Source organism: Acipenser ruthenus, chromosome 14 (assembly GCF_902713425.1).
Source record: "Acipenser ruthenus chromosome 14, fAciRut3.2 maternal haplotype, whole genome shotgun sequence".
NCBI classification, from domain to species: Eukaryota; Metazoa; Chordata; class Actinopteri; order Acipenseriformes; family Acipenseridae; genus Acipenser; species Acipenser ruthenus.
The window spans coordinates 18,105,291-18,114,490 of record NC_081202.1 but is presented as its reverse complement, the minus strand read 5'-3'; positions in this window follow the sequence as shown (position 1 = coordinate 18,114,490).

Sequence of the window (9,200 nt, the reverse complement as noted above, 5' to 3'; positions counted from 1 at the left end):
GTTATAGACGCTGTGAACTCCGCCCAGTAGAGTCGCATTTTTGTAACTTTTAAAGCAACATTCCTGTAAAGCATGAGTCACTCACTGTCAGATCAACGCTTGCACGCAAGGTTCCTTTATCAAATATGCCTTTCACAAATTGACAAATTGAAGCTACATAGGCTACTGTAGGCTACCTGGATACAATCAGAACGACGGTAATTTACTGAATGGTGGGATCAATGTCACCAAATCTAGTTTAGTCATATAATGTAGGCTGGAGCATATGGAAAGGGTCAATGAAATGTATTAATTGCCCATTACTGTCATTTAAAACGTTAAGGTACTGCGGTAAACCGTGGTAAACGCCTAGCAAAACGAGTAAAGCATAGTAAAAGTGATTGTTTTTTCAGTAACTTGTGATTGTTGAACTTTTTTTATTTTTATTAATAATATTATTTGTAATGTGACAGACATAGAGAACCATGATAGTCACAGTGTGAAAATAATTGAATCTAAAACAATAACTTTAAAAACTAAAAAAAGTGTACATTTGTTCTTAAAAAGAGACCAAAAGCACAAACCGTTTCACAGTACAATACAATTTCGAAAAGTGTAATTCCATAGTAAATGTATCAGGTTAAAGTGTTTTTGTTTTTTAACAGTGTTGAAATGCAGTCAGTTTGAAACAACTTCAAGCACAGCAAGCCAACAGTGAATGATCCCAAGTCATACCTCAAAACTATTTGCAACTGACACATTTTTCTCATTCATGACCATCTTCCTTGAGGGAGGGTGAGAGGTATCTCATTATTCATTATTCACTGTCTGTTGGAGGCCCAGTTATTTCACCTGTCAAACTGCCAGTTGTACTTCGGTCATCATAACCAAAAGCAATGATCCCTGACCTTATAGTCTAGAGCAGTGGTTTTCAACTCCAGTCCTGGGGACCCCCTGTGTCTGCTGGTTTTCATTCCAACTGAGCCCTCAATTACTTAACTAGACCCTTCATTGAACTGATCATTTGCTTAATGAGACCTTTTTAATTGTTTGCAGATTTCAAGTTAGACATAACATGTTATAAAGCACAGGTACATGTTGTAACAGTAAATGCATAGTACAATGTAAGCACAGGGAAAGCAAGAACTTATTTTAAAAGCGTTATGAAAGATCCACTTGGTTGAAAAATAGTACAAATTTTAGGATGTGGCCACATTAGGTCCGTAATCTGTTGAGCACCTATGTAGTATGTTAGACTCTGTTGTTTAGTTGGACATACAGTTTGATAGAGGAAAGGGGCCTGTTAGTGGCATGACTAGTCAAAACATCTGAATCTGTAACTGGGAAATCAAATCAATGTGTCAGACATTTTTAAGGAATGAAAAACATACCAGAAGACAATTATTGACTGATCTGAATGCTGTTTTGACATCCGAAAGGCTCCAGGAAATGGGTACAATAAACCCAAACACTAATGTTTGGTATCAACAAAAACAAGTACCATAAGGCAAATACGAGGTTATTTCCGCCTTATTTACTAATTAGCAGTTGAAAGCGTTTCTCATTCACACACTAAATAATCTGGCTGTCCAAACTATACTTGAAGGTTATACTTGGCACTGCATGTACATTATATGTCAGAGACAGGAACTTGATCACTCTTCAAGCTGGAATAGTCTATGAATATTTCTATTTTAAAGCTGATAAGCATGACATATTGATCTAATTTAAAACTTATAAAGGGATTAAAGCACTTTTTAGATGTACAGCAATTATTTAAAGTGCTTTAGATGCATTTTGATATTAAATAATAATCTAAAGTTAATAGCCCCCCCCCCCCTCCAAAAAAAAAACGAAAAAAAAAACAATAAAAGTCTCAGATAGCTGTACTGAAGTAGGATCGTTGTGCAGTAAGTTACGCTTTATGGATCTTAACAGTTGCATAAAATGATAAACTACAGCTATGGCCAAAAGTTTTGCATCACTTAGAATTTTAGGATTAAGACTTTTTTTTTTTCTTTTAAACTAAATAAACATAATTATTTCATTTAACATCATGTAATCAAAGAAACTTCAACATGATATCACAAAAGTCTACCGGAAGCCAAAATAGTAGTAGAGTATTTCATGTTAGATTTCGAAATGTCATATTTTTCAATTTTTGTCCGTTTTTCTTTAAGTATTGGGAAAATTACAAAGCGGTATGTAATTCAATATGTTAACGTGACATTATTTAGCAGGTTTCATTTGACTTTATAAAGCAAAATGAGTTAATTCTATAGCGTGATGCAAAGCATTTGTCCATAGCTGTACATAAATAGACTCTCTAAGTACTCCTAGAATATTAAACCCATTATTGGTCAAAGCTACACTATTTTGTATGTTGAATACAAAACGGGAATGCAAAACAAATCAGCCCATTCTGCTCTGTCCTTTTTTACAGGTCTTCACACACATCGCACTGCAGCTCTGTTCTTTGCCAAGAATGAAATACCAGTGCTGTAACTAAACAACAAGTCTGGCCATATGGCAGCAGAGCAGCTCTTTTTCAATACAAGCACGACAGACTGTCTCAATAACATAATACTGGATTAGTATGGCAGCAGCCATTGTGAGTGCAGTATAGAATATCAATACACAACAGACATAATCACCAGACATAAAGAATGCTGTTTGTCGTTTTTAGGACAATAATCGTACTTTCCATACTAATTGGTTTTAACATTCTTTTTTTTTAAATCAATTTACCCCTATTTTTTCAGGAGGACTGCAGATCAATTAACAGCCTCTCTTCCCATTGTCAAGCCTATCCTGTTTTCACCCACTGAATATGTAACATATTTTACCAAGCTAGTGAGCCCTGTAAACAGGGTCCCTGGGAAGAATCTGCGTGAACTCCTCTAGAAATTACTAATTTTCTTAAATTATTAGTAGCCTCATTAGGATGCAGACTTTGTCAATGCATACTGTACAAAAAGCCCAGCTAAATGTCCATGTGTGTTAATAAAATATGTAAAATATTTGCACAAGGCATTCTAGACCCAGTTACAAAAAAGTCCCTTCTTGCTAGGGTAGGCTAGTGAAGTTCCTGGAGTGGATCTGTGAGGGCACAGTGTCAATACAGCTGGGCTTGTACGGTGTATGGCAGATATAGGTCAATATATGTACAGCAAAATAATGTGTCTGGGAACAAAAAAACAAAACAAAAAAGGGGTATTTGCTTGAACAATGTGTACTGTTTAGGAAAGGAAACTTGAGGGCCATAAATATGCAAGCAAAGGATAATATCATATGGAATAGGTTAGGAAATATTTGATATCACTGAAACAATGAGTATAATAACATCATGACAGAACTATGTAGATTTGTTTCCTAAAAAGTGGACTGAGTGATATTCGAAGAAAGCAAGGAAGTCGAGATAAGGAAATCAAAGCAATGGGGCAGGTCTTTTCCTCTTCCTAAAGGTTCTTATGTTGTCACTGCATGTTTTTAATCTTCGTTTCTGGCTTTTTTTCTTGCCAGCAGATTCTCCCATGCGTTACCATTCCCAGCAATTTGTGTGGAAAACACCCTGAATGATTCCATGATCTTTTGGGATCAACATTTTTATCACCATTTTTTATTACATTATTTATGGGCTTAACTTTAATAGAATTTTGTACTCTCTTTACAATTCACCGCTCCCTAAAACTCCCTTCACCCCTAAGGTTATGTTTTACCCTGACTGCAAGGCATAACTTTCCCTATGACTGCCTTTTTTTGAACCACTAACGTCTTTAACCCCTTTGTGACAGGGTGACTAAGCGGTGACGTCACGGCAGAAGCAGGAACAAAATACTGACACCAGGCACTGCAGTTAAAGTAAGAAAGACTCGTCTTTTTATTTTTAAATAACAAAAATAAATAAAAGGCTTTAACAAAAAACACTTGCTCCCGAGCGAAAATAAAAGGTTTAAACATAAACAAATCTCAAACACAAAAGTAATAAACAAAACCCAGGTCAGGCTGAGCAATTGCCTTCACTGTTCCTGGAGTTTAATTTTAGTTTCGTTTTTAAATAAATTTCTCTTACTCCTCACTCCGCTCGCTCCTACACCCACCTCGAGCTGGAGAGCTGCAGGCTTTTTATATTCAGGTGACCTTCTGCACGAGTTTAATTATGTTGTGGATGGGGCTACCCCGTCCTAATGCAAAACAATAACATACGGCGCTTTGCCGACATAAAAATAAACAAACCAATAACAAATACAAAACACACTGCACAGGGGCGGAGGGGGAGACCCCGATCTAAAAATAAATAAACAAAACAATGTACAGGGCACCTCGCCCTGTTACACCCTTAAACAGGCTTTACCTGACATGTGGCAGTGTCTCAGCTGCATATTTTACATACCTTGGCATTTCAGTTTTTTTTATATATACTGTCATTAGGGTTATATTATTCCGTGTATCAGGGATTACTACAGTATGCCTTTGAGCATTAATAGCACAAACCATATTTAATAATTTAGACCCTTTCCCTTTTAGAAATGGCACCAACACTATTAATAGATATTCACATTCACCAACAAGTACAGAATTGTGTCATATGATGAACTCCCCATTTTAACCAGCCAGAACTGAAAGGCATTTACAGAGGCAGACCACTTGTTATTTTTTTGAAGGAGGCTTGGCTTTGTTTTTTAATAACCTCAGGGGCAGCACAATCCCTTTTGAGGTTTCACATGTTGAGATAGATTTTATTGATATACTCCATTAATGAAAGGTTTTATATAGGGGTTCCATTCTAAATGTGTCCTCCACCAATGGTGTCAAATTGGAATACAGGGAAGGTGATATTCTGATCGATTTCAAGTGTTTTCTAACAGATATTCAGAATTACCAAAATTGAGGGTCTATTTTTATGAACTAAACATTCAGAGTTCTTTATACCACCACCCTAATATTTAGAAACCACATTCATGAACCTCATTACATAGTATTTTTAATTGTACGAAAAAATATGAATAAGTGGGTCAGTTAAATCTGGGGGAAAAACCCAGTTGGATTACAAAAGAGTCAAGGAGTGGTGATATTTTGATACAGCACTGTTTAGGTCATTAAAATAGATTGTATTATTCAGAAGGCCAAATTCTTATTGGTTATTCAAAAACAAACCCCCTTGCCTAGAGCCAATAAACGATTACTTTGATAATCCATCAATGGCTTGACAGAGAGAGACATGATGGATGGGTCTGTTGTGTTTCCAGGGTGGGATGTCACAAGAGCAATTCATAATTTGGACCTGCGTTGAGTTTCAAATATCTCACCATGTTATTAAAAGGTAAAAGTTGCGCAGGTCAAGTGTTTAAAAATGTGTCAGTAAGTTGTTTGTGTGTGTAGGGGGTTAGGGGGTAGTCTCAGAGTTTTGAGTCTCAGTACAAAATCAGTACTTGAATTTGTCTATTCACTATTATATATGCATGCATAATAATACCAGCCTTGTAATTTTTAAGGAAATTTCTATTTGTCATTTTATAAAGTTCAGGCATAACCATGAGTACTGGTATGTATATTTTCACACATTATTATTATTTATTTCTTAGCAGACGCCCTTATCCAGGGCAACTTACAATTGTTACAAGATATCACATTATTTTTGCATACAATTACCCATTTATACAGTTGGGTTTTTACTGGAGCAATCTAGGTAAAGTACCTTGCTCAAGGGTACAGCAACCGTGTCCCCCACCTGGGATTGAACCCACGACCCTCTGGTCAAGAGTCGAGAGCCCTAACCACTACTCCACACTGCTGCCCAAGAGTCCAGAGCCCTAACCAGTACTACACGTCTTTCATCATACTAGAAACAGCTACTACTGAAGACAAATTATAATTTATAGTAATTTCATTTTTAATTCTACACCCCAGGGTAGAAAAAATGAACATGTGTGCATAAATGTACTGGTCAATACCACTGTAAAAGACCACCTTAACTTCACATATAAGAAACAATGACAGATCAAACCCATTTCAAATTTACACAACATAGTGGATAAGATCATTGTATTACAAAAAAACAGTTTATAAAGCCATAAGTGTGTCATGTTCATGCTTGATTTAGACTCTGTGAATCTATCAACAAAGTGTCTGTATCAAAATAAAGCATTGCTTTCACTGCTAACAGTGATCTGGGGTCTATATCACCACCAATCTCAGCAACAACCGATTTAAATGCTGCTTCTGTTCATGTACTAAAATTAAGCCCTTCCTGACTTTTTATTGGACAAAAACACGAAAAGAGATGCTGGTTTTTAGAAATGCCACTGCTTAAATCGTATGAATAGACCCTCGATTTCAGCCAGTGGAGTCAATTTAAGCAGTAGATGTTTTTACCACAATGTAAGAAATTTCACACAGGTTACACAACTATACCTCTCTGCAATCGATCAACAATGTGCCATCTTTTGTGAATTGCATGCAGTTTTAATATTATTTATTACTTATAAGGACAGCATTGCAGTAATTAAAATGGAATACTGAAGTCAGGCAGTACTCATGCCTGTAAATCCTTGTTTTGGACCATACTATGTTGAAACTACATTTTATGGTTTTTTACAAATCACACATGTAGTTCCTTGGCATTCAATGAGGATTAATTTCCCAATTTAGACCACCCTGTGCTATTACTGTCTTATTAGGATTTGCTAGTTTGCACTGAATACCCAGCTATTAATGTCAATGACTCCAAAATACCATTCAATAGAAAGATTGTGTTTCCTGTGTCTAAATTGCCTTGGTTTGCTTGAATTGAGTTTGGTTGACGTGGACCTCTGTAACCATACTTAACATACTTGAGTTTGTATAATAGGAAAAAAAAATAACAGTTTAATAATTAATTATTTTGTCCACCAAAAAAAGCTACATCTTAGTTCTAGAAAACACAAACGCTTTGTATTTTATTATAAGTCACCTGTGTACAGCATAGAGAAATGCAAATTTGGATTGTTAGAGGGCAAATTCCTACAAAGTGTGTGTGTGTTGGGGGGGGGGGTCAGATTGTGGCTCTTGGTCGGAAAAGATCTCTATATTTGTTTTCTTTCTTCTATTTGGTAGAGTATAAAAAAAGTTTCACAAGCTGCTCTTGGGGTCTCATCTGCCTGTGCAGTTTAGGATATAAACGGACTAATCCCCCCAGCCTATCTTTGATATTATTAGAAGAGTAAGTGATTAACAAGAGAAAGCTATAGCTGTGCTGACCACAGGATAGCCGTGTATAACAAGAAAGAAAAAGAAAATCTTGAACTTCTTAAGTGGTGTTCATGGCTTTAGGAAGAGGCACACAATAGCTCTAAAGGGTCTCCTGGAGTCTTTACTTAAAAGCATTTTTTTCTTCTTGAGAGAATTCCTTTACTTATCAAATTGATTTTTTTAATAGTCACCAGGGGTACCTGTTGCAATGAGGAACTTTTACAACACATTGAATCATTCTGCTTTCTATGCCTACCTGAACAAAATTAGATCTATAAATTTAAAACACTAAACTAAATGTTGTCTATATACTGCGGCCAATATATCTTTTTTCAGTGGGCATGTCCTGTACCATTTGCACATTTAAATCTAATCCACAGATACAGAGACATTTTTAAATGGTAAACAGTGAAAACTGTTCCAACAGATAACCTCCCCCACGGTTCCCTGCATCAGGTAAACATGCCCACTTCCTAGCTAACAAAATAAACACTGTTTTCATACAGTAGACCATGTTTTATTTATTTCAGACATCAGATTATGCATACAAAGCCTGGTGTCAGGAAGGTTTCTTTCACAAAGGAATAATGTATTTAAAGAGTTTATGCCTCATGCAAACACAGTCAGTAAATGTTTTCCTCTGAATTATTATTATTTTTTAAATCTAGTTAAGTGGCAACTAACAAGACATACTTTGTTGCAGGCAATAGATATTATCTTGAAGTAGACAACTAGAATGTAGTCGCTGGCTGCTGATATAATGCTGTTATTGCTATGTGGTGCAGCTGAAATGCACACAGAAGCATGTTACAAGTATAGAGAGGGCTTGGCCGTCTCCTATTCTAATGAGTTGGCTGCAGATCTGCCGTCATTTGTCTTTTGCCCAGGTTATTATGCGGGCTGTCAGGGAGGGTGAGGAAGGGGACAGCAGTGCATCCCCCAGCCAGCGGGGAGTGGTGGAGTCTGTTTACAGGGAAGCAGCGGTGAGCAGGGAGTCTGTTTACAGGGAAGCAGCAGGGAGCAGGGAGTCTGTTTACAGGGAAGCAGCAGGGAGCAGGGAGTCTGTTTACAGGGGAGCAGCAGGGAGCAGGGAGTCTGTTTAGGAGAGCAGCAGGGAGCAGGGAGTCTGTTTACAGGGGAGCAGCAGGGAGCAGGGAGTCTGTTTACAGGGGAGCAGCAGAGAGCAGGGAGTCTGTTTACAGGGGAGCAGCAGGGAGCAGGGAGTCTGTTTACAGGGAAGCAGCAGGGAGCAGGGAGTCTGTTTACAGGGAAGCAGCAGGGAGCAGGGAGTCTGTTTACAGGGGAGCAGCAGGGAGTCTGTTTACAGGGGAGCAGCAGGGAGCAGGGAGTCTGTTTAGGGGAGCAGCAGGGAGCAAGGAGTCTGTTTACAGGGAAGTAGCAGGGAGCAGGGAGTCTGTTTACAGGGGAGCAGCAGGGAGCAGGGAGTCTGTTTAGGGGAGCAGCAAGGAGCAAGGAGTCTGTTTACAGGGAAGCAGCAGGGAGCAGGGAGTCTGTTTACAGGGAAGCAGCAGGGAGTCTTTTTACAGGGAAGCAGCAGGGAGTCTGTTTACAGGGAAGCAGCAGGGAGCAGGGAGTCTGTTTACAGGGAAGCAGTGGGGAGCTGTGGGAACATGGCCGCTCCAGCAGCACCTGCCAGGCCCGGGCATCTAACACAGCTGTAGCAGTTTAGGAAAAGCTTAGCAAGGTCTCGCGGGCTATATGCCTTAATGAGGGTCTGCGACTCACTATGTCTTCAGTGGATTTCAGATTTCAAGAATATACTGAGATTCACAATACCACCGGGGATGGTTAATTGCAGAGCAAGCATAACTTCAAACAATCTATCATTCACTATGAGGGAAAACTATAAGAAACTACACAGAATTACAAAACATGGAAGCAATTTCCAGTGATGTTAAAAAAGGTAAAAGCTTACAAACCAAAAGTATCTGGAATTAGTATTAACATTTTATAAACTTTACTGAAAAGTT